The 25,861-nt window shown below is 34.6% G+C and overlaps 1 protein-coding gene across 1 annotated transcript in view; it reads left to right on the forward strand.

Moving 5' to 3' along the window:
* Window positions 1-1,631: 1,631 nt before the first annotated feature.
* The window catches only part of LOC138183150 (uncharacterized), a 40,830-nt gene continuing 16,600 nt past the window's right edge, over window positions 1,632-25,861 (forward strand). Inside the window, exon 1 of the mRNA XM_069119746.1 lies at window positions 1,632-1,927. The gene's annotated coding sequence lies outside the window, so the exon portion shown is untranslated. The remainder of the gene's footprint in view (window positions 1,928-25,861) is intronic.

The raw sequence follows: 25,861 nt of genomic DNA on the forward strand, positions 1-25,861 counted from the left end.
TTGAATATATGAATATCGAATAGATATCAATATTATCGAAGTTTTGTGGACGCTAAAGATATTAATTGAATAAGACCAGGAAAAAACAACAAAAACAAATCAACCTACTATACATTTAGAATTCTAAGCTTTATAGAAAAATTCTTCTCGTATGTTTTCTTTCGAACATTTCATTAGGAATCTAATTATTTCTCTTTATAAGTCATCCTATTATGGTAAACTATATTTTACCATCCTCAATATGTTCAAGATACGTAATATATATATAATATTTAAAAATATATAAAATATGTAAATTATATAAAGTAAACATTTATTTCTAGGTTTCATGTACTTAATAATATCTAAAAATATATGACTTTTTTTAAAAACCAATAGTCTACTCGTCAGTCATACAGTCTTTATACTGAACTTGATTCCATCGCTACCTTCACCATAAAAACATCCCTTTCTGCGTTCATCAGCCGTATAATCTTCGTTTCTGAACTTGGTCCTACAGCTAATGTAATAAAGTTCCATTGATCTGAACTTGTCCAGGCAAAGACAGTTTATATAATTGAAGTTCACGTAACAAGAACTCGTCAATTTTTCTCACAGCCTACTACTTTTCGTTTGCATAATAGAATCACGTTCAAATAAGATTAGATAAAAATTCGATTAACAAAAGCTCAGTTCATCGGACGTTAACTAAAATTTCCAATCAGTAGAGATCAGATAAATGCAATTCTGCCGTAAAATCATCGCCTTCTCCGTTTCTACGTATCACTCATACAGTGTTTATAGTGAACTTAATCCATCGCTAACTGCGTCATACGCCATATAATAGAATTGCGTTTATCTGAACTTGTGGTAAGAAAAACAGTTTACATAATTGAGGTTCATACAACAGAACCTCGCCAATTTCCCCCATTGTCTATTATTTTTCGTTTGCATAAGAGGAGCTCGCGTTCAGATAAGCAAATTCAATTAGCAAGAGTTCAGTTCATCGGCCATTAACTGAAATTTCCAATGAGTGGAAATCAGATAAATAGAATTCTACTGTAAAATCATCGTCTTCTTCGTTTGTACTCAGCAGCCGTACTCTGTTCATGGTGAACATGATTCCATCGCTATCTTCACCATAGCACCACCCCTTTCTTCTTTTCTACTTATCCATCGTTATATGAGCCAAGTTCACAGAGTGCTTATAATCTATCGTTTAAAACTTGTAAAATTCTAGATCCAAAACATTTGATCGATGAATATCCCACATAATTTCATCAAGTTTCTGCACATTTTGTTTCACGGAATTAATCGACTTGACAAACGACTCATATAGCATTCATAGTGAACTTGATCCCATCACTACCTTTGCCATAAAACCATCTCTTTCTTCGTTTCTCTCGCGGTTTCCTTCGCTACACGCCACTGGGCGTCACGACCTAACCCCTATCTCTCTCTCTCTTTCTCTTTCTCTTTCTCTTTACCCTCATCCCTGTTTCTCTCGTTACGCACCCCCCACCCCTTCTATCGGGCCTAGCGCTCGATCCTGCGTGCATTCCCCTTGGTCTCTCGGTTTCTCTGTCGCGAGCCGTGGCAACCGGTCCGCGCAGGCTACCGCCGCCGCAGCCGTCGTTAGACGAGCGGCAACATTCATCCGGACGCCGTCGCGCCGGGGACGTTTCAGTCGGCGTTCTAGCCGCGTTCGTAGCCGGCCAAATCTATCTTCCGTCGGCCGGGAATTATTCGTAATCATTCGCATTACGCTACGACGAGAATTAATACCCTGAAGCTGACTAAGGGTGCGTCGGACAATTTGTGCTGGGTGAGAGAAAGGTGACACGAAGGGGTCGTGAACTCTCGCTTCTCTGGATCTTCGACCTGCTTGTATTCTACTCACGGCTGCGTTTCAAGTGAAGAGGAAGAGATTATTGTAGCAGACGTCCAGGTGTGTATTGTCTGACCGCTTAATTTAATGTATGGTGTTCATGAGAGAATGAATGGTTGTGGCTTGGAATAAAAAAGAAATTGGATTTTAGAGAATTCGTAAGGAACACTCTGGCTGCTATAGTTGTTTCAAGCGGAGAGGCAGAGATTATTGTTGGAGACGCCGAGGTGTGTACTACTTGATTGCTTGGTGTGATGTATCGTGTATGAAAGAGTGAACGATTGCTTGCATGACTGTGGTTTGAAATAAATAATTGTCTTAAAAATTTGTAATAAATATTTTGGATGTAATAATTGTTTCAAGCAGAAAGGATGAGATTATTGTTGGAGACGTCTACTGTCGAGTGTACTATTTGATTGCTTAGTGTGGTATATCGTATATGAAACAGTGAATGATTTTGGTTAATATGATGCATGGTATGCATAAAGCAATGAATGGTTTTGGTTGGATGTTCGTGGTTTGCCAGAAATAATTATCTTAAATAATCTGTAATAAATATTTTGCATGTAATAATTGTTTCAAGCGGCGAGAAAGAGATTATTGTTGAAGACGCCGAGGTGTATACTACTTGATTGCTTAATATGATAGATGGTGTATAGTGTAAAGGAGTAGATAGTTTTGGCTGGATGGTTATGGTTTGGGATAAATAATTGTCTGAAATAATTTGTAATAAATATTTTGGATATAATGCTCGTTTGAAATAGAGACGAAAGGATAGTTGTTGATGGCGATTACCTGATGGCTTACTGTGATATATTGCCGCATTAAGGCTCGTTTGAAATCTCTGTACTTCTCCAAGTACAGCGTCTGTTAATGGGTTAAGACGTGGATGGTTATAGTTTGAGATAAACCGTAACCATAGGAAAAAGAGAATAAATAATTATTCCAAATAATTTGCGATAGATATTATGGTTTTGCGATCTTCATCCTGATAATGTTAATTATTGCAAATGGAGAAGAAGAGATTGTTGTTGGAGACGTTGAGATTTGTATTATAGGATAACGGTTAGTACGATGTACAAAGGATGTTTGGGTGGAATAATTATGGTTTGGAGCGGAGAATGTCGATTAATGTGCGTGTTTGTAATGGATGTGGATTTTAGAGGGCGAATCAGGGTGCCAGGGTGTGGTAGGAAATTCAGTATCTAGTTACTCGAGTATGTTTATGCTGGATAGAGAGATATACGATGACATATCGTGGTGTTTGTCCCCAGTGCGTAAGTGTGTGCACGAGGGAATGACCAATGGTCACGAAAGTTCAAACCTGGAGTTGAGATGTAGCTGGATGTCGTAGAGCAGTTCTTTGAGTTCTCAGTGTGATTTCTCGATTCTTGTGCTGTTGAGAGACGAAAGTATATTGCACGTGTATTTCGAAAGTGTAACAGCTGAAAATGATTCAGCCCGATGTTGGAAGAACATTACAGCCATCAAAGAAGAATTTCAAGGGCTAAAAATGGAAAATTTCAAAAAGTAACATTTGATCGCCGTTTCTTTCCTTAAATAATTATTTTGACCAAGTTTGAAATAGTTTTGAATAGTTTGAGTTGTGTCACATTTTAAGTATACTTGCGATTATTTTGTTTAATTTGAAAACTTTCTAGGCTAACTATATCTAAATATACTAAATACACGCGAAATGACTTTATGAGTGTTGTTAAAGGAAAATATAAAATAAACTTTCTCGACAAAGAGTGTTTTTTATTAAATCATAAATACGATACGGAACCCGTTATTCAACTAGTCGCGCTTCGCTAAATCTCAATAAAGGTGCATTCACACAAAATTAACAACTAAGTTCACCGTGAAAGATAAAATTCACAGTTTTAAAACAGTTACCAAAATATTCTACAAGATAGAGATATCTGTTGGAAAAAAAGAGGCTTAAAAAGACAATACCAGAAGAAATTGGATCTTTTACATGTTTCAATCTAACATACGACAGGTATATCAAATTTCTATAATACATGTTCATCCCTTGAGAGTGGATACAGACGTGTATCGTGCATATTTCTCTATACTTGTGTAAATTTCAGAAATTTCTCTGCCTCTAACGTATAATAATGTCATTTGTGATGAATATTTTGAATACCTTACACGTCCATTAACAGAGTATTCTCATTTAATATAAATAATTCATCATTATTTATTTAAATAAGTTATATGTTAAATTAAATAAATCAGCTTACTCCAGCGTGCAAACGAATATTTCAGATTCTGTTTGATGATGAACGATGCCTCTATTTTGATAAAATTAAGCATTTTTTGTACTTTATATGGATTTTATGCAAGAGTTACTCTGCAACCTGGTGGACGTTCGTGAAATCCGTAAGAAAGAGAAAGTTTTGGAAAAGTTGACTGCGGTTCCATGGTGCAAGTTCGGAAAGGTAATTTTCTTGGCCCTCTTACGTATACGTAGGAATGATTAACGTTGTTAAAGTGATGTGAAACTCGCGTATGTTGAAGAGAAATAGTTTAAGAAACTTTTTGAGACGTGTTCTCTTGAGGTTAATAGTGAATTATGTGACAGAATGAGATTTTAGACAGTTTTATAGCCCGGATATTCTCCCGCTGCTTTATATTTGATCTTCTTAATTTATTAAATTTGTCGGATATTACTGAAACATCTGGGAAATTAGAATTGAAAACTTTTCAATTATAATAAAAACTTAATTATTAGCTTTGTTAAATTTCAACTAATTTCTTACTGCCTTACTTTAAATAATTCTTTTTTTTCTTTTATTAAATCGTACTTTTTCATTTACAATTCCTCGCTTAATTTTTTTTCTCTTTAATTTAGTACAGAATTTCTTGTTATATTTTCTCATAGATTTTAACGTCTATTAATAATTATTCCTTGTTAATCTCTACTAATTCCTTTTAATTGCTGCTTCCGCGATTTATAGAACAAGGAAAAGCTCTATGTAAACTCGATTAACTGTAAAGTATCTCGCAATTATCTCCAATTCTTTTTTAAATCCCCCTCGTTTGTATCTGGTACCGAGGAAATTCGTTCACATTCATTCGAACACATAATTCCCTTTTACTCGCCACAGTATCAAACGACTGATCTTGATTTTCGTTCTCTAAATTAGCAAATATCCCGGCGAGCATCGTAACCACTTATCTAAAATGGAAACTCACAGGAAAACACGAATTTTGTTTGAAAAATACAAACGAAGCTGAAAAGTGGCATTTTATTGCTCGTAACATAATATTGCTATATTACATTATATCATTTATGCATTTGAAAATAATATTTCATTGAAGGGGATTACTAATATTTAAAACTAAGCGAAAATCCGAGACCACATTTCCCATTTACTATAACTTTATTATTTCTATTAAAAGGTATTAATTTTATTATTTTATTATTAATCAACTGTGGATATTTACGCATTTATGGGAAGTTTAAAAATGCAGAAATACGTTCAATGCCCAGAATATAACAAATATCCAAAGCAAAATATTCGTTACAATTTAATATATTCGTAATAATAAATATTTTCAATTATTCGATGAGTGAAACACATCTCTGCTTAGCTTTCATTTCTGCAATCGTATTCATAAAAATATAAATTTGCATAAACACACGCAACCTGATCATTAATTTGCAATCAATGCTTCGAACATATATAGCAATATGTCTTAGTTGGATATAAGTTTTCTACGAACTCGAAGGATGAAAATCACTCGTCAAGTCTTTTCTTCGATTCTTCGAAACAAGCTGACCAGCTTTTTAGCAATTTGGATTCTGTAAAACGCACAATAATTACAATCTTTTAGTTGCTAGAGTGCCAATTGCAAATGCATATTGGCGACGACGTATATTTTGAAAGAACGTCGAAAGCAATTACCTTCTTAGCGCTACTTCACTTCCCCACGATTTTAGTCTAATTGCTGGTACAGTGCTTGTTGAGGACGAGCAATCCAGATATACAAGGCTGCTAACGATTCGAAGTCACGTAGCAATAAAGTGTCATAAGATTGGTTTTTTTGAAAGATACGAGTGATAATTTAGGAATAGATTGCTTTAACCTTCGCTGCTGATCGAATTTCCAATACCTGTCTTATGTGCTAAGTGCTAACAAAAAATTTCCATGTGAAATCTATTTCCATGTTTTGCGAACTTTGCACATTTGAAAGAATCCTTGGCGTGATAGCGTTTTTCCTTTATATTGCTATAAGAATACGTTTCCCCAACATTTTGTCATTTTTAACCTGTTCAAATGTTTGCCTTAAAGGCAAAATTACTATATCACTACTTTTACTGTAATAAAAATTTCCTTTTTCTCAGAATCCGGCAATTTCTAACATAGTAGCACTGTATTAATTCATCTTTTATTTAGAAAAATCATTCGAAAGTAATTGTACACAGATTATATTTGATAAGATTACAATATTACAATGACATAGGTAATTACATATTAATTAATTAATACATTGATAATATACGTAATCACGATATAGAAATTTAATAATAGCACACATTGTATTTGCAATTTTTCGAAACGAATGAAAATAGGAAGAACAGCTACGTGAAGTTTTATTTGCTGTTATATTGCTAAGTTTTATGAGAATTTTGAACTTGGCGTGAAATATGGCGCTTAACAAGAAATTCTGCATCACAGAATATGAAACGTCGACTGCGGTACAGAATTATAGCAACATATGAAGAATTGATAACTTAATTTCTGATATCCAACAAAATTTGCCAGGAAATTCGGAATGTAGGTAATAAATTTCGTATCACGTCGATACGACTCTATAACGTAACGTCAACGTGACATGACCATAATGCAAAATGAATATTTAAACATTTTAATGGACTGCATTTTTTCTGTTCACAGACTATTACGATACGCGATGAATTAAAAATCTTCTACGAGAATATCGTGTTGTATAAAACGTTTTTATTGCAGATTTCAAAATCTATAGTACATAGAAGAACACTTATGATATCAAAGCTATATTTATGTCTATAAAATCTTCTATTCTGTAAGACATGATGTGCCGATAAAAAAGTTTGTACGAGTATTCAAATGCTGCTATGAACAGTTTATTATGCTGCTGCAACTTGTACGAGAAAAATTAAAAGCATCCTGTACTTCGCGATTTTTTCAACGAAATGGCAAGATTAAAAGAAAATAGGAATAAAGAGAGAAACGCTATTCCTAGAGACTTGGTCACGAACTGGAAAAAGGTGTAGTTTGCAGCAAAAGAACCGTATGCAGTGCTGTATTTACCCCAGAATCTCGGAATCGAATGAATGCCCGAGTGATTTGGCCATTCTTCGTCACAAAAGGCTTTTACCTTTCCTTTTTACGACTTCAAACACGTCTTTGTCTCACCGATGGAAATTCTTCCAATTGTCTCGAAAAAATATCCTTAATCTTGTCGATTCTATCAACGTCCATAATTTCAAGTTATTATGAGATTCGAACGTGTATTCGTTCTCTTCCACGCCGTTTATACAAGAAACGATGGGACAAAACATATATCGCGTCGTGTTAATCAGGTCAAGTAGGTAAAAAGAAGATCGTATAAATCGATGCCCGAAAATGTTTTATTTGAGAGTTATCAGTGTTCAAAAATTGTTATTAAACGTTCTGACAGGTTACAATGAATGTTGGAAATTCCTTGCATCGATCTTAATGATCGTCGAACTCTTTCGAATATTCCTGCGATCGTTAAGCACAACTTTCCCGAAAATCTTCGAACGGTTATAACTCTCCGATAAAGCATTTTAAACTTTTCGCAAGTTTATACGAAGCCTTTTACCTACTTGATCTCGTTAACGCGTAGTACGAGTTTTGTTCCGACGCGACAAGCTTTTTCGCGCCTGTGTAATAAATAAAAAGAAAAAACACGGCGAATTTATGTTAAAACCCGAAAAAATAGTATAAAAAGTAAAAGCTTTTATCCATACAAATAATTATTCGAGTTCGCAAAAATGGCTTGTGCAAGATAATAACAACAAAATATTTCTATGAAAAGTTACGATTTGGCCATTTGGTCAGTTACAGTATTAAACGTTCAAACGGTGAAATACGTACGTGAAAGAAAAAACAATTCGCATTGGAAAAGCTAATTCAAAGAGTATCGAAAATATAGGCGGAAGGTTAGAATTTTTCGTCGATGGAAATGGAAGCGACAGCGATGCATGTTGGAAAGTTATTCGGTGCTTCTCGCGGCCAGTTGAACCAGCGGTGCGACTACATTTGTCCGGCCAGTGCACGGGTCAAGCTACTCACCTCTCGCCAGCTACTCACCTCTCGCTGGCTACTCACGCCTGATCAAAGGACGACCGAATTTACTTGGTGCCCGTTATCTCCGTTCGAATTCCGATACGGCGAGAAATATGATAGCTTTCTCGGAGCTTTCGAATCGACTTCCGTGAAATTTGATCGCGTTCGTCACTGCCTTAAACCGAAAGCGAGAGAAAGAATGGGAAAGTGAAGAAGGAAGCGAAGGAAATGTACCAACGTATATGGATAGACCGCGTTCCAGTCACGGTGAATAGCCTCTGTCAAAATGCTGAGAAAGTAAAATGAAATGAACGTCGATCAATTTAACGTACGACGAACCATCTTTAAGGTTTTTTATTCATTGAACAAACATATTTTTCGTGGATAAGTCCGTAAACTTAAATGATCCAGGATTTCTACAATTTACTGCATTTACTCTGTTAGCACTAGAATTATCAATCTAAATGTACTGTAAATTTTGCTAAGAACACCTGTATATTTTTGGTAATTATAAAAATAAAAAAATCTCTGATTTATCATTTTCACGCAAATAGTACGGTTTATTAATTACCGTTGTTTAATAATCGTTATGAAATATTTATGATACGACTGGTTATTAGAAGTTAATGGAAGCGCAGAAGATACTTTTTCATAAGCTTAACTTAATACTCGAAATTTATTGTTACTTCGTATAAAATAAATTTTAAACTTATGGTTCGCAGCCATTCTGCGAGGAAATATATATTGGCCACATCTTTACGATTTTCTCTGATAATCATAACGTTAAAATACAGAGATAAATTGTATGAAAAAAAGATGCAAATTAGACGTTGTATCGAAGCAACATTATACCATTCTTAACGTGTCCTCCGTATCGCAAGTTATCCTGCACCCTAATCTCCCTACCCTAAACGATCCTCCCACGTCTTCATTCTTCTCGTAATCGTCTTACCCGTAAAGTCATCTGTCATGCATAGCCTCATCCACCTACTCAAAATTCACAGTCAAGGACTAACATAAATCAATATTGATAATATCAATGTTCCTAATCCAAATATAAATAAACAAATAAAATCTAAACAAGTATTTTTCTCACCTATAAGAACGTTTCAATGATAGTAAAACAACGTCATAACGTAACAGACGCTCTATTTTGGATATATTACGTATTTTTCCATTTCCTATGAATTTCGCCTATTTCTGCATCTACGAACTTCATAGATACGTAAAAATCCGCTCCCCAATTGTAATTAATCAGACTTACATTCCTTCTGTTAGTGATATTCTCATCGTTATATGATACTCGAGTGTTTTGTTGTCTACGTAAGGATTAAATTCTCTGGAATTCTGTGGAACACGTAGCAATTCCAAACTTTTGACCTACGGTGTGTCATTCTGAGTACCTCTTGGTCGTCTGACAAATCGCCCCCGAGCCATTAATTTATCTCCACCGGCGTATCCAGCATCTTGAGTTACAAAAATGGCGTCACGAAGAGTAATGTCAAGTATAAAAACAAGCTGCCGAAGAAGGAACGAAAATAAAAAAAAAGGAAAGGAAGAAAGAGCGAAGAGTCGAAAGCACAGGCAGCAACGAGTGGATGAAATTGAAAAACGAAGTCGAAGAGCCGAACGTCGCTCGAGGGTGTAATATGAAGAATTTCCGTTAAAAACAAGTTGTTTGTCGATGTATTTAGACGGTGAAAATTCAGATAGCGAGTTGGGGTCTGTGAGACCGTAGCTCGGCAAGAAAATGTCGATGCAACGTTTCTGACTAGAGAATATTTCGAAGCTTGAGTGAAAGCTGAATATGTAAACAGCTTGTCGATGCTTCTCTCAACAGTTTCCGCGAATCGTATTTGTTTCGAGCGAAAATAATTTCTCGATGGAATAGCAGGGACTATAGGTAATTTGTGTTGTCAATCCGATTTTTTTTTATTCTGATATTTTTTCTACTAAAAATCTTGTCATACAGGCAAGCCGCGAATAAACCGCCGATATTAAACATCACGACAAATGACAGCTCTGCTGTGTGCTTCGTTAAAAGTGTTCTTCGACGTTTTCCAATTGTACGGTATAAATAGATGTACACGATAAATCGCATCGAAAGAGGCAAATAACGTTTGCTTAATAGGAGCATGGAATACTAATTCTCTTGGTTAAAAGCATTTATAAAATGTCGAATATGTGATTTGAGATGGAATTTCAATAATAATAATACAACTAATTATTTGAAAATCAATGATATTAAATGTATACGATGGAAATATAAAGTAAAAAGTTACCGGGAAACATGTAAATTATTCTGTGAAATTTGTCATTCATTGTGATCAAAAGTTTATTATATTTGATATTTTTTAATCTATAGAATCTGCTTAATGATTAATAAAATACATAATATTTGGAGTAATCCATGTAATAATTGATGAAATAAAATATGTATACATAAGCAATATAATAAATACGTAAGCTTTACGAGTAGGAAATTATATTAAACATTATATTAATTATATTAAAACATTTAAACTAGGAGGCATTTTTTATGCATACTATGCATATTGTATTTGTTTTGGAAAACATTTTGCAATTTCATTAACATTATAACGAGGCACGATTGTTACATATTGCGTTAACGAACTTTGAAATTTAGTTTGAAAACGCACATAGTAATTATAGGATATTTACTGCGAATGTATATTTAGTGAAAAATTAATATACAACATGAATAGTTATATAAAACATACGATAAATGTTAAAGACGATCCCAGTGAATATCGAGTCTTATTAACATAATGAATAATCGACTGTTTAAATATTTTTCTAAACTCTGCAAAATATACAGGGTGGTTGGTAACTGGTGGTACAAGCGGAAAGGAGGTGATTCTACGCGAAAAAAGAAGTCGGAAATATAGAATAAAAATTTTTCGTTTGAGGCTTTGTTTTCAAGAAAATCGACTTTGAATTTTCGCTCGGTACGCGTGCGGTACGTTATAACGTATCTCACTGTAGATAGATAAAGAAGAAAAATTAAAAAAAAAATTTTTATTCTATATTTTCGACTTCTTTTTTCTCATAGAATCACCTCCTTTCCGCTTGTACCACCAGTTACCAACCACCCTGTATATTTATGCTAAATATCTTATAATTTTTATACATTTTTTCCAGATTGTTTTCAAACTGTACCAATATAGTGATGACGGACAAGTTTCGTTACAATGTTAAGGAAATTTCAAATTATTTCATACACACACAATATATTCATAAAATATTTCTACAAGCGTCGAAATAATTTTGCGAGATTACTATAGACGGCAACAATATTTCGAAATACAGTAGCAGCTCAATACTTGCGAAAAAACGATGAAGTGACAGTAAATCAACTCGAAGAAACATTTTCGAAGCTTCTAATGCAAAAAGCGACAACTATTTTCTAATCTTCCAGCGTAATGAAGCGAACAACACACTTTCGTGAACAGTCTCTCGCATAACACCGTAACGAAGCAGCCTGCCGAATGATTAATCGGTTCTAATCGCATTTCCGGCGGATTTCCATTCCGACGACCGAGCACTCGTAGCCGATAGAAACGATACGACTGAAATTTCGAGGTAGCAACCCTATTTATTCAGTAGGAGAGCGGTAAAGGTAGACAGAATACAAGGACGTTTCATTAATCTGGTGTAACCTGATTTTTCTTCGTTTAACAGGAAAACATTCCGCTGACATGCTACTTTCTTTCTTTTTTTTATTCGGATTAGAGAAACAGGACGTGGAAAGAGATACAAACAAATTTTTTCATATAAATAAAAAAGTAAAGTCAGCCATAATATACCGATATGCAATGCCAGGGTCCTTTTGCAATAATTTATTAACTAATAACATTGGTAACATGACAAGTGACAAATTCTGTGTTACGCGTACACGTATATTGCATACGTTAATTATAAACCAGCTGAAGGTCATAAATAGACGACGGATATTTATGCAAATATGCATATTTTTTATATTACATACGTTTCGCGTATTTCATTTAAAAGGCATACGACTGAATATATTTTAAATTCCCCACATATTTTATGTAGATACCTTACTTCTGCCATTTCCTTGCAACACCTTGTTGTTGCAACTTGTTGTAACCTGCATGACCAATAGGCTGCGCATTTTTATGCATTTGCGAGAAACGTAAAGCTGCAAAAGTACACAGAATGCAGAAAATATGGAAAAATATGTATATGCGCATGCGTTCCGTGTAAACAAAGTCGTGCAACAATTGATTTGCAACAGAGTACAATAACTTGCGTTGAAATACAGGAAACGATAGAAAATACAATTTAAAATATAGAACATTTTATACGGTAAACAAGTGGGGAAAGGGTAACGTGTTAAGGAAAATAGGAAAAGTATTTTTTTTTAAATTGACACTTCACTTGTCGCTCTGTATTATGTTACAAGAAATACGTTTTCTTATTACTGGGAAAAAATCACTTTCGTTGCTCGATATCGGGTCGTTTCGTATCGGATTGTGATGAGATACTTTCTTTCTTTTCTTCTAATAATTCTTCGTAACAAGCCGTACAACTTCTCAATTCCCTTTGAAATCGTGTAGAACGTTCGAGATTGATACCATTTACAGTGAAACGATAAAACGTGTTAAAACATATCGCATAACTGTAACCAAAACGCGTTAAGTTAACCGTGTTAAAAGTTAATAATATGTGTTGAAAAAAACCGAGTAAGGGAAAACTGTGGGAAAATGAGTCGTCTGAAGGAAAAAGTACCGTGTAAAAAGAGTCCCAGGTGTAAAATACAAGATGTATAGCAAAGTGTAATACTCATTATAATATCTAGTACGTAAAACAATCTTTTTTTCTGCATTTCATTTTTCAAATTATCTCAACAAAAATAGGAATTTGCACAAATATCCGCGATCTAACGATCAGTTTATGTCTCATAGTAAGCTTATCCGATGTAATTTGAATTAAAACTTCTTCCAACTTACAAATTAATTTATCGTCACCTAAGCGATACCATTTCACGGTAGAAAATCTCAATCGTTATACAGTTGCACTGAGAATTATGGAAAGTAAAATAAAATAGGTGATACATTGTAAATGTACACTCGATACTTATGTAATATTTGTATACGTGTTACGTACTCTTAACATATCATTTGCATATTGCTTGCATATCTGAATATATTTCAGCTGTATACAAATCCGCAGTGTAATAATCAGCTTCCTAAACGACGATATTGCGTCACGTCCGAATGTTTCAGATTCACAAATGCCGGCTCTTTCGTTGCGTGTTAACGTTGAAAAATAAATTTTACGCAATAGAATATGATTATTCCACTAATAGTATCAACGCTAATAGCTCATAAGATCGTCTCGACTCTTTTCGCCTGCGTTTTTCCAGAAAAATTAGGTTGCGTTAAAAAAAGAAAACAGCAACGTTCCAAGTGTCGATATATCTTTTTTACGTACACAAGTACGTACGCAACAACCACGGTTTTCTCTTCACGCCATAAAAGCAGGTGTTAATGCCCGGAGAATGCAAGGAGGGAAAAATAGACGCTCGGTTTAAAGTAGAAAGGTCTTTCGATGGCAGACACGGGCTCCCAATTTCCATTGATCGCGCAACGAATCTATACATTTCGTTTAAGCTTAATTGCTCTCAAAATGCCCTCGTTGCGAGGACCTCTGAAATCTGGTTCAATGGTTTTTGGCTCGACGTGCCGCTGGGGAATAAAACTTTCGTCGAAAACGCGAAGAAAACGTGGGGAAGGCCAAAGGGCGTGGCCCACGGGGTAGGTGCGCGGTGATTTTTCTTTTGGGGAAACAAGCGTCGGATAATCCTAGGCTGGCTACTCGTGCGTGGCCAGGTCGATTGATTCGTTAGCTAATGCGGCCCGAGGATGAATCGCGGACGCATTTAACCGTGTATTCGAGTGGATTGCGCTGTCGGCTGGTGCTGATGGTATGCATATCGAAAACAAACCGGGTGTCGCGAAAAATATATCGAAATATCTCGGAAACGACGCATTGTTTAGAGAAATGTTAAATTTGTTAATATTTCTGAGATAATCTAAAGTAACAGAGAAGCGAAAGTTTTACGATTTCAAAGAGGCGTTGATCTTATTTACTTTGCATTTCTTGAACGTTTTCGAGATTATCTCAAGGCTAGTTTTCTTCTTTTCTTTTTTTCAGACGGAAAGTTATATCGTTTTTTGTAGATTCTTATTCTCTCTCTCTCCCTTTCTGAGAAAAAGGAGAAACTATTGTATTTAAGAGATCTCATCTTAAAATGTTGTTCGATAGAAGAAAAAGAATTTCCATGTAGTCTAACTTCGTGTAATTTATTATTTTAATAATTCCAATTTCATGAATCTTTGAGGAGTTCATAATGAAAAATTGTTGGAAAAACGCTACCCATCGAGTGGCTTTTAATCATGAAAAATACAGAGATGTCTGATAGAGATAGTGTGTCCGTCAATATTTGTCGAGTCTCCATGGCAGATGTGTTCAATTTAACACGAAGCTTCGACAAACGTGGTGATTGCACACCCTGTGTCGAGGAATTAGCGATACGTATCAATATTATTCAAGGATTTGAAACGAAAATTTAGAACTGTCAGTAGCTCTAAATTTTCCTAACGACTGAATAAATCTTTAAACGCTCGTCACTCACTAGAACCTTTACAGTTGCAGCACTCTCTCTCTCTCTTCTATAGTGTCGCTTTTAATCATCTTTAAAGGATCTCCTTATCAGTTTACCCCTTGTTCCTTCGAACCGGACAGCTAAATTTCATTAGCGTTAGAATTACCGATGACTGCAGTAAAGTAAAACTTATGAAATAATTAAACCAGCCAGTGATTGAGAAGGCTCTTCCTTTGGAAAAAAATATACCTACAGCGATTCGCGAAAGTATTCACTCTTCTTAGAAACATTTTACGTCTACATTGTACGAAACATTTTGAAATTTCTTCTAAACGAGACACAGCTATCGTCATTATATTGGCAAAATTGTAAACAGATCTGACAATGCATATAAAATAATTGTTGAAAGCATAAATCTTCTGAGGTATATCGAAGTATCTAAACAGTCAATTATTCGCTTTGATTGATAAACCAGAATATTTAACGAAGCCATTATTTAGCACTAATTTTAATATTTTATTTTTAATATTAATTCATAGTGTATACCATTAATTTATTTAATTTATCTAATACGCTTAATCTTTCATCCAGCATGTATGTTTGCAATAAGCGTCTTGTAACTTCTCCTGTACGTTTTCGGATCGATTGCAAATTTTATTATTACAATCACGACAGTCGTGTCTCATTACAATGCAAACGAAGTTTCAGAAAGCTTCGCGTAATGCACATAATACGTTCGGAAAGAGTTCCTGCTGCAAGTGTTCGAATACTTTCGTCAGCCGGTACATTCTGTATCGTGAGTAGATTGATTATTGGGAATTTTATTTGAAAGAGCTCCATTTTTACAGCAACCTAACATTTTTCTCATAATCATAAATCAATCGTATTTCCGGTATTTTTATAGTAACATTCTACGTTATTGTCTCTCCAACATATTAAAAACAGATTTTGATATTAGATAACGGTTCTGCAGATAAAAATTCGCAACACGTTGGAATTTTTCCCCGCTGGCGCAATCCTCTTGCCTGTAGTTAACAAATTCTCACGTCGTTGCGCATATCTCCGTCGTCGGAGTCGTCGTCGAGGAAAAGGTAAATACTTGATGAAATTCGTGGCACGGCGCGTTTACAGATCGTTTAGATGAAGCAGCTCGAATCGAAATAACTCTCGATCAAGTAAACCGGCTACGTTATTTAAACCCTGTCGACGAAACTAACGACGTGTCTGTTTCACGACCAAATAACCGACATTAATCGAAAGTACAAGATAAGCCTCTACAAGATGATTTGCAAACCATTTATTTTTTTTGTTAAAGTATTAGGTTCGTTCTATAGCGTTTTATTTTTATTAGAAAACAAGATATCTGCTAAATTAGCAACATATAAAAATAGATAGGAACGTTATCGTTTTACAACGTACAGTGATTCAGTAAAGTATTTGAACATTTATTAAAAACAATTTTTATGAACATATTTATATGTCGGGTTTGTCGGGTTGGCGCTAGTTTTAGGAGCGCGTTAGGACAAGCCGTCGTATTGTTCAATGAGATTTATATTTACAATTATGTGTACAAGTGTTGATTTAACAGGGTTTAACAATTTAACGTGTTTATTAGACACTCTTAAGTAAAGACAATGTTCTTAGGTTCAAACGAATCCATCGGTCACCGGGATAACTCTTTGTACAAATGAATATGTGTTGAAACTCAAAGTAACGTTAGCTGTGACGCGCGGTATCTTTCAGACTGACTGACCTGACGTTGTGAGTAAACTCTCCAAGGAGACATAAGAATAAAAGACTGACACGATGACATTTGTCAATTGCGTATTGATCGGGGTTATCAACAAAATTCCAGGCGCCGTTACTAGGCAGACCCGCGTAGAGCCGTCATTGCTCCTGCCTCGAGGATTGTTTGTTAATACAGCGTGTGTCCCTTAATATTGGTACTTCTACTGTTAAGTAAAAACGTTCATCCCGTGATCGTGGATACGTTCGGCGACCAGTTGTGTCACCTCGACTCCAAGACCACTGTCACAAACCTTGGGCAAACATAATCAGAACGTATCACAACAACTACTTCTAAGTTCTGTTATTTAAGTACAGCTATAATGATTAGTTTAGACCAAAATATTGGGAATCTTCCCAAAATTCCAAAAGAAAAGCCCGTTGTCCCTATATCTCCGACATATATATTATTGGGTTGGCAACTAAGTGATTGCGGATTTGGTCATCAGATAGTATTGACAAAATCCGCAATCACTTAGTTGCCAACCCAATATGTGAATATATTACGCGTTATACAGGGTGGTTGGTAACTGGTGGTACAAGCGGAAAGGGGGTGATTCTACGCGAAAAAAGAAGTCGAAAATATAGAATAAAAATTTTCCTTTGAGGCTTTGTTTTCGAGAAAATCGACTTTGAATTTTCGCTCGGTACGCGTGCACTTTGTCACGTCTCGTTATAACGGATCTCACTGTAGATCGTTGTCTCGATTGACGTTATTTTTTTAATTTCTAAAATTTTTAAATTTTTAAATTTTTATTCTATATTTTCGACTTCTTTTTTCGCGTAGAATCACCCCCTTTCCGCTTGTACCACCAGTTACCAACCACCCTGTATAAAATAAATGAAATTACTTTTTTGTTTGTATGCATCAGATATATTTAAAACATTGCGTAAAACGTTATAAATTCTATGTATTACGTTGTATATTATTTGGATAAGTATGACGTATCGTATATTTTAATGCATCTTATTCACTCCAATTATATCGTGAATTACGATCCACCCTGTATATCAGTGGCCTTGTCATCTCCACGTTGAAAAGGTTCGTTTGAAGCTTGAATTTTTGTAGTATTTAATGTATGTCATGTAAAAATGTTTCTTTTAATTAATTGATCCGCAAAAGTCAAATAAAATTCATTCTATAACGGTTGTAAAAAGTTGGCGCGCTTGGAACGATACCTGGTTTTCAATTAACCGTAGATTAATTAAACTGTACAATCAATTTATTTGATAAACGAAACGCGAGGTCACGAGAGTGCAACGGAATACAATTGATTACTTTCATAGGGGAGAGCTTTACGTTCACATAATTACAGCGAGGAAACGAACGTAATGGAATCCGATATTATATATTCAAGTTGGTAAGTTTGACAACAATAAATGCAAGTTTTTATAAAAAATGGACGATATTCGTTCGTGCAAGATTTGCCAACATTTGTCCAATCAGAATTTTCGTTTGTTCACTCACCGAAAAGAAGAATTATCGCCAAATGTAAATTTTCACAAATTCGACACCGGCGTCTCGCGAACTTTTTCTTTGATTTTTAAATACGACATGATTATTCACCATTTTTCCACCAATTTTTCGCGTAGCCAAAATTTTCGATCGTCCACCTTTCAAAGAATAATTATGACCAAGTTAAAAAATTAAAGTAGTTAAAATTGAATATCAGCGTCCTCATGAATATCTTTGACGATTGTTCACAGCTTTTCCACGTTCGTGCAACTAAAACTTTCGTTTCTTCAATGTTCAGAAGAAAATTGTAACCGGCAAATTTTGATTGCACAAACGTCGATGAATCGTGGACGATCATATCCTACTTGAACGAAAAATGTTCACGGGCTGTTGATGAGAAATGTTTTAATTTGTTGATAACTTTTCTTGAGAGGTAAATACAGCAAAATTTCGATTGGACAAATATGAACAAGTGTGAACAAATCATGGAAAAACGAACAATACCTTTTTATAAAAATTGCAATTGTGGAATATTCGCAGATCATTTGTATTCTGCATTAGATGATTCATACGATTCAGCAATTTTGGCTGAACAAATTTTAGAAGGATTATTGAACAAATGGAGCTGATATTCAACGAAAAAAAGAAAATATTTCAACCAATTCTACGTTTCTTTAAGAAAATTCTTAAAGCTTTTCTTTAAATTGAAGGTACTCATTTCGAAACATTACGAGACACGATAATCTTTTACGATATTATTTCAATTTCTATTTTAGCAACAGAATCTTCTTTGCAATTTTTTCACATATTATTTTCACTTTCTGTTCCATCCCCAAATATTCGACTTCTTTAAAATTCATAGCAAGTATAAACCTTTTCCCCAAGATGTACATTTTGGAAATATTTTCGAGATATTCTCTCTAAACTTTCACACCGTACCTATTCTGCGTACGATACGATCTTCGATCTTTTTCCGAATTCAAAATATCAATTCGACGCATTCAAGTTTGACGTATAGCCTTCCATTTTTTTAACTACAAGACGTAACCCCTGAAATATTGCTTCCAATTTCCTTCAACTTTAAATCGTTACTGTCAATTTCCTTCTATTCTCTCGGCGAATACTCGTATGCCCGTACAATGTGCATATGTGTTTTATTGAAACAAAATTCCATAGTAAAATACGTATGCGTTACAAAATATTTTTTGATATTATTTCTTTTGATATCCTGCGATATATCTTCTGGTTAGAAACCAATTGAACAATTAAAAGGAACCAAACCAGTCAAATTTATAACAAATACAAACAATATACAAAGAAACCAAAATTATAACAAATTTTCTAGTCTTAGTAAATTCATTATATTAAACTCAAATATATCAATTTTCTCTGTTATTCAATATTCTTATTTCCTGTAACATTAAATTTTAACCTCACAATATTTCCGTATCTAGAACCTCCAAGAGTGGTGTGTAGTATAGATACAGTAGTTCATGTGTATTGTAACTCTCTCTCTCTCTCTCTCTCTTTCTCTCTCTCTTTCTCTCCCTCTCTTTCCCTAGGCTACCGTATTCTGCACGCTAAACGAGTACACTAAGTTCGCTATTCAGCCCGTTCAAATATAATCGAGAGTACAGACTCGTTCTCACAGCAGAGAAAACTGTGAGTTTCCTCCGGTTTATTGCGAACAGAGTTCAACTTGTTGATAAAAACAGGTACACCATTTATTCTTTGTTACGTGCATACATACGATTAATTACATCGTAATGGGAAATTTAATTGTTTGACGTGCAAGGCGAGTAAGAAAATATACAACAAGCGTTACTACACTCAGGAATAAACGAAAAAGTATACGAGGAAATTTCTGTGTTCGAGGTTTACTTTCTGAGAAAATCGATTTTGAAAATTTCTTATACAGGGTGGTTGATAACTGGTGGTACAAGCGGAAAGGGGGTGATTCTACTCGAAAAAAGAAGTCGAAAATATAGAATAAAAATTTCTTTTTAATTTTTTTTTTGTTTTAAATTTTTCCATCGAGACAACAATCTACAGTGAGATTCGTTATAACGTACCGCACGCGTACCGAGCGAAAATTCAAAGTCGATTTTCTCGAAGACAAAGCCTCAAACGAAAAATTTTTATTCTATATTTTCGACTTCTTTTTTCGCGTAGAATCACCCCCTTTCCGCTCGTACCACCAGTTACCAACCACCCTGTATATCTTACATACACATACGATATAGATGAAATAATGTTAATGAAATTAGCCTTCATTGTAGTCTTCTAGTCATCAAATGTTGCATTAATGCAACATTTCATTCACATTTTTCTCGATCAACGTACGTGACTGCATTTTAATTGCATTCGTTCGATTGTATTTTTATATAGCAACGATAAAGAATAGCGAGAATTTTTATACGCCTTTTCTTACATTCCTATACCTTCTTCCAATTGAATCTTATAATTCTGTGATATTTACAGAAACGGAAATATTTACGCATTTTCTTACACAGATTCTCCGCGATAGGTTCCCCGAACAATAAGAATTTTTTTAAATCTTACGTGAATTTAAACCGGGAAATAATTCCGTCGGTACGACTGGCAGTGTAATTTAACATTTCGAACAGATTAAAAATATCCTCTGCTTCGTCCAAACAAGTTTTTATTAAATTCATCATTTCGCAGGAAACTGTAACAACTCCGTTCAAAGAGTTAATAAAAAGTAATTTTCATAAATCTGAAATAACGAGACTTATTAGCGTGGAAATTACTTTGATTAAATAACACGATACCTTGAGAAAGCTACGGTGAAGTTGAAATTTTATTCAAAAATATACTTCGTTTATGCTACAACCTAATAACACAGGTGTTTATATGGATATTGGAAAAATTAATGTTTCTACTTAATTAGAACAATTCGAACGTCACGTTGTCACACGTATCAATGCGGTCAACCACATTGTGGTACAGTTGCAATTAACCCTGCGACGAAACGTTCGTGTACAGGCTTCAAGATCATTTTAATTGATCCGCCGGTACAATCGAATCGATTAGCAGGTTATTGTTTGCTGGTTGTAATTCATTTTCTCGACCAATATATTGCACTGTATCGATTCAGTTCCTATTATTTATGGAGCACGGTTATTCATGCGATAAATAACAATATAATTACGGCCGTATTTATGGAACGCGGTTATTAATGTGAAAAGTAACGATATAAGTTGTAATAAGTCAGTATAGTCGTACTTAGATTGGATACTCGCGTTGGTATTGATTTATGATTATTCGATAAAGAAAAGTGACTCGTAAATCGATATGCTAATTTGAAAGTATATGACAGAACATTCATTTTGTGTCTTATCGCCCTTTTTCGTTCGTTATTACGTTCCCCTGTAGAATCATAGAGCTTTTAAACTTCTCATTTTACAGATTCCGAATTTGGATTTTCAATCTTTCATCTCCGATTCCTAATCTCCAAATTGTAACTTCTGAACGATTTATTTGAAAATCCTAATCCTCGTTTCTCAACATTCTCCCTTTAATTCTCAATCTTCAAGTTCTAATTTTAAAATCTATCGCGTTCGAAGCACATGTTACCTCTGGATCAGACAAACTTTCTCGTTCAGTTTTCCGAGAAATAATAACATCGTAATCGCAAGTGCCGTTTCTACATAAAATTGGTCAGAGTTTTGAGACAACGAAACAGTAATATCATGGACATTTATCTACTCGAGAAAATGAAATATTTCTTCTGAAATTCCAACGTGCTCCAAATTGTTGCTCTATAAAGTAAATTAGAAACTATTAATTTTCGGTACATTAACAAAATTCGAAATTTCGACGTAGAAATTAACTCATACGCATCGTTCTGCCAACCAAACTTAATAACAAATTTGCACACGTTTCATCAGTTGAAATTCGATACTTCACGTTCGGAAACTTTAATATGGAGGCTGTGTTTCGCAGCTACCCGGTATGCTGTGTGCACGTTATCGGGAAAACTTTTAATTGGCGTGCACACGAAATAGCGGCCGACCAGCGTTAACCGTTATATTGGAAGAATTCTTTCCAAGTGACGCCAGGATAAATACCGAGCCGACAATCGAGAAGCTTTTCAAAGCGGTTGCGATCGCGTTGACACGTCCGCGTGAAGAAATTTTAGCCAGGTTCCTTCAGGATGTACAATAGACGTTACGAATTTCGTTTGCAAAGTTTTCACAGGTTTCCAGTTACATCGAGGCGAATCGTCGCTCGAAAGCAACGATGCGTACTCGATTATCAAGTTTAAAGGGTTTCTCTGCCGTCTCGTTCGAATTTTCTGTCATATTCATCGAATTCGGCTTCGGATTACTTGAAAGGCGACAGAAGTTGGGAAAGTAAAGCTTGGAGGAAATCGATTTCGAATAGGAAGTCTCATGCAGACAATTGTTAACACCATGACGAGTTATACAGGGTGGTACAAGCGGAAAGGGGGTGATCCTACGCGAAAAAAGAAGTTGCAAATATAGAATAAAAATTTTTCGTTTGAGGCTTTGTTTTCGAGAAAATCGACTTTGAATTTTCGCTCGGTACGCGTGCACTTTATCACGTCTCGTTATAACGGATCTCACTGTAGATCGTTGTCTCGATGGAAAAATTAAAAAAAAAAAATTTTTATTCTATATTTTCGACTTCTTTTTTCGCGTAGAATCACCCCCTTTCTGCTTGTACCACCAGTTACCAACCATCCTGTATATGTTTAAGTGGATTGGACATTAAGTTAATGTGGTAGTTTTCTTCGTACAATTTCGCTAGCTTGGAATGTTCAATAAGTAAGAAGATAAAAGAAATGAATAATTTAAAAAATGCAAGTGAAAAGTAGATAAGTAAATGTATACATATATATATATATATATATATATATATATATATATATATATATATATTGTACATTAATAATTAACACATGCACATGATGGTAATGTCAATGCTCGTCGCAAAGTTGATGATTCGATCATTCGCAGATGAACAAATTTTGTTTCGTTTGAATATTTATTCGAATTTTGTGAGCTCTACGAAACGTATACTAAATTTATTATAATTTCCATGTACATTTTTAGTTTCGTTGTGAACTTTACCAACACGTATGTTGAGGTTATTCGATGTGTAAACGGAGAAAACTCGTGGATAAATTGTAAGGCAGAAAATATATTTAAATAGAAGTGTAATTATAAGTAAGACTACAATTTGAGCTGGTCCAGATCCGCACGCTAGCTGTGTTACCCAATAACTGAAAACCCCGAAGCCAACGTCGCTTGTTTACTGTTTATAGTCTGTCTTCGTCGCAGTCTTTTGTCTACACGCTGTCGATGGCTTCAGTGCTTGAGAAAACTAAAAAACACCAGATGTAGAGTTTTCTTAGAAGTGGTAACCACTTCAACAACGTAGAATCACGTGAGTCGAGTGCATTGAACGTTAGTGGACGGAGAGTGTTAAAGATGGCCATTTTTGGCATCGTTGGATACTGAAAAATTCATGTAGGATCTTTAAGAGTGTCAGCCAGGAAACAACGAAACATCGTCAATTTGCCGAAAGATAATGTTGTTAAAAATGAATCGAAACATGTGAATACGACAGCGGTCGAACTCATCTAACTCGTGATAATATTTCATCATCTTCTTCTTCTTCTTCAGATATTGAACGATCTTGAAAGTGGTTTGTGAGAAAATCCTTTCGAAAGATTTCGTATAATACGAGTAATATATTCATGAAATCTGTCTAAAAGTGTACGAGTACTCGTATTTCTCTTAAAACATTGTAGTTTCAATATGAGACACACAGACCGTCTATGACAGAGACAAGAATAAATTTTCATCTTCTTTACTATTCGTTAACTTAAATCAATATAGCAACCGACCAAGATAATTCTCGGTTATTCGTTCGGAACGAACGAATTTGTAGTTTTCGTTCGAGCTTAACACCCGATTTCGTAAAATACGATGATCGTGAAAAGGGTTTTATCGGCGCTAATATTAAGTAGTATAGGTAAACAACATAGCGATACGATCGTAAATTTATGTAGAAATACGCGATTTAACCTCGCAGGAATTTATTCGCCATTTTATTTCGTACGCAGGATGTTTCGGTAAGTGATTCCGCTTGGCGAGAAATTCTTACGATGCTCTACTTATTTAAAACACTAGCAGAAGACTCTTAAAATCTTTCTCACGGGATAAAAAATGTCACGAGTTTGCGAATTTTTAACGCTGTCGTTGATAAGCCCGTGAAGAGTGATCTTTTAGCATTATCCAGGTATTTTGCTTTATCGTGAGATATTTCAAATGAAAAATATTGAAAACGTATATTACATCGTATACAAATATCAACAAAATTATCAAATGAAAACATTCCCGATTTTCTTTTTTAAAATTAAATTAAATAGGGGAATAAATGGTGCATACATTTAATATCTGGGTATTTTCATCCCTGCTTTTCCGTGAAATTAAATGACGACTGAAGATTTCTGCTTGTTTCAACCTCCATTGAACCCCTCTTAGCGTTAAATATGAGAAACGAATACACAAAATGATGCAAAATGTAATTTTCAATGTGGAAAGTTTTCATTTTTTTTCACTGGAATTTACTGAAAGACTCAAACGATAACACGTAACATATGATTAATTCCATTTTATTAAACCACTTTAGAAATGGAAACGTTCCTTTCATAAAATATTTACCTATAGAAAATAAATAAACAGAACGGTGGGACGAAAATTTGAATATGAAACAATCCGTTGGCTTGCAAGATAAATACATGAGATAAGATAAAGTATTATTTTAACCTGTTAACTGCGGAGTATAGTTTCGAAAATCTCTTACAAGGTGCGTAATTGAAATCAAGCAATGATTTATTCGCGTCGGAGGCAGGGTAAATGCTTTTATTGTAAATTTTACGAAAAAAATTAAAGCAAAACGAAGAAGGATCACACTTTTGTTTGATAAAACAATGAACAATTCGTTGTTGAAGAAGATATTGTTATTAAAGACTGGAAAATTGCCAAAAAATAATAAAGTGAAGTACACAAATGGGAATGGATCGGAAAAACTAATTTCAATTTATAAAATAATCTCAATAAATTCAACTTATAAAAAGCAGTACATTGTACGGAGAATAATCGACATAGTAAAGAGAATAATCAAATAGTCAAACTGTTTTTATAAAGTATGTAATAGGTTTACTGGAGATATAAAAGAAAAATACCACTAAATGTCATTTATATTACTTTTTACTAAAATTTTAAGTTCTTATAATAAAAGTATACATTTTTTATTTCACGTCAAACGCACCGAAATGAAGTTTTGCGTTGACGTGTATACACATCAGAACGCGGTTAACCGTTTAACCCATCCGAAACTTGAAATCCAAGAAAAATATCCATCTACTGTTTGTTTAAAATCAAATGTAAAAACTAAATATAGAGAATTGTGAGAATATCTAAAAGAATGGCCGTGCTTGCAAAACATTCGAAAACACAGAGAATAACATAAAATATTATCTTAACCGTGAAAATGTATTTTTATTCGTTTCCAAGACTCGACGTTATGAGACTGATAAAACTAAATATAGAGAATAATGAAACGCATGGTATACACGTAGAAGGATTATCCATTTATTTCAGTCTCTCTTCTGAGATCAAGAATCGAGAATAAATCCAATGTACAGGGAATAACGCGTAGCATATTATTACAACCATCCGCGGTTCGAAGGTGAAAAGATTCAAAGATACAGAAATGTATAACGTGACGTACAAGAACAA

Source organism: Bombus flavifrons, chromosome 9 (genome assembly GCF_040668555.2).
Source record: "Bombus flavifrons isolate JBK064 chromosome 9, iyBomFlav1_principal, whole genome shotgun sequence".
NCBI classification, from domain to species: domain Eukaryota; kingdom Metazoa; phylum Arthropoda; class Insecta; order Hymenoptera; family Apidae; genus Bombus; species Bombus flavifrons.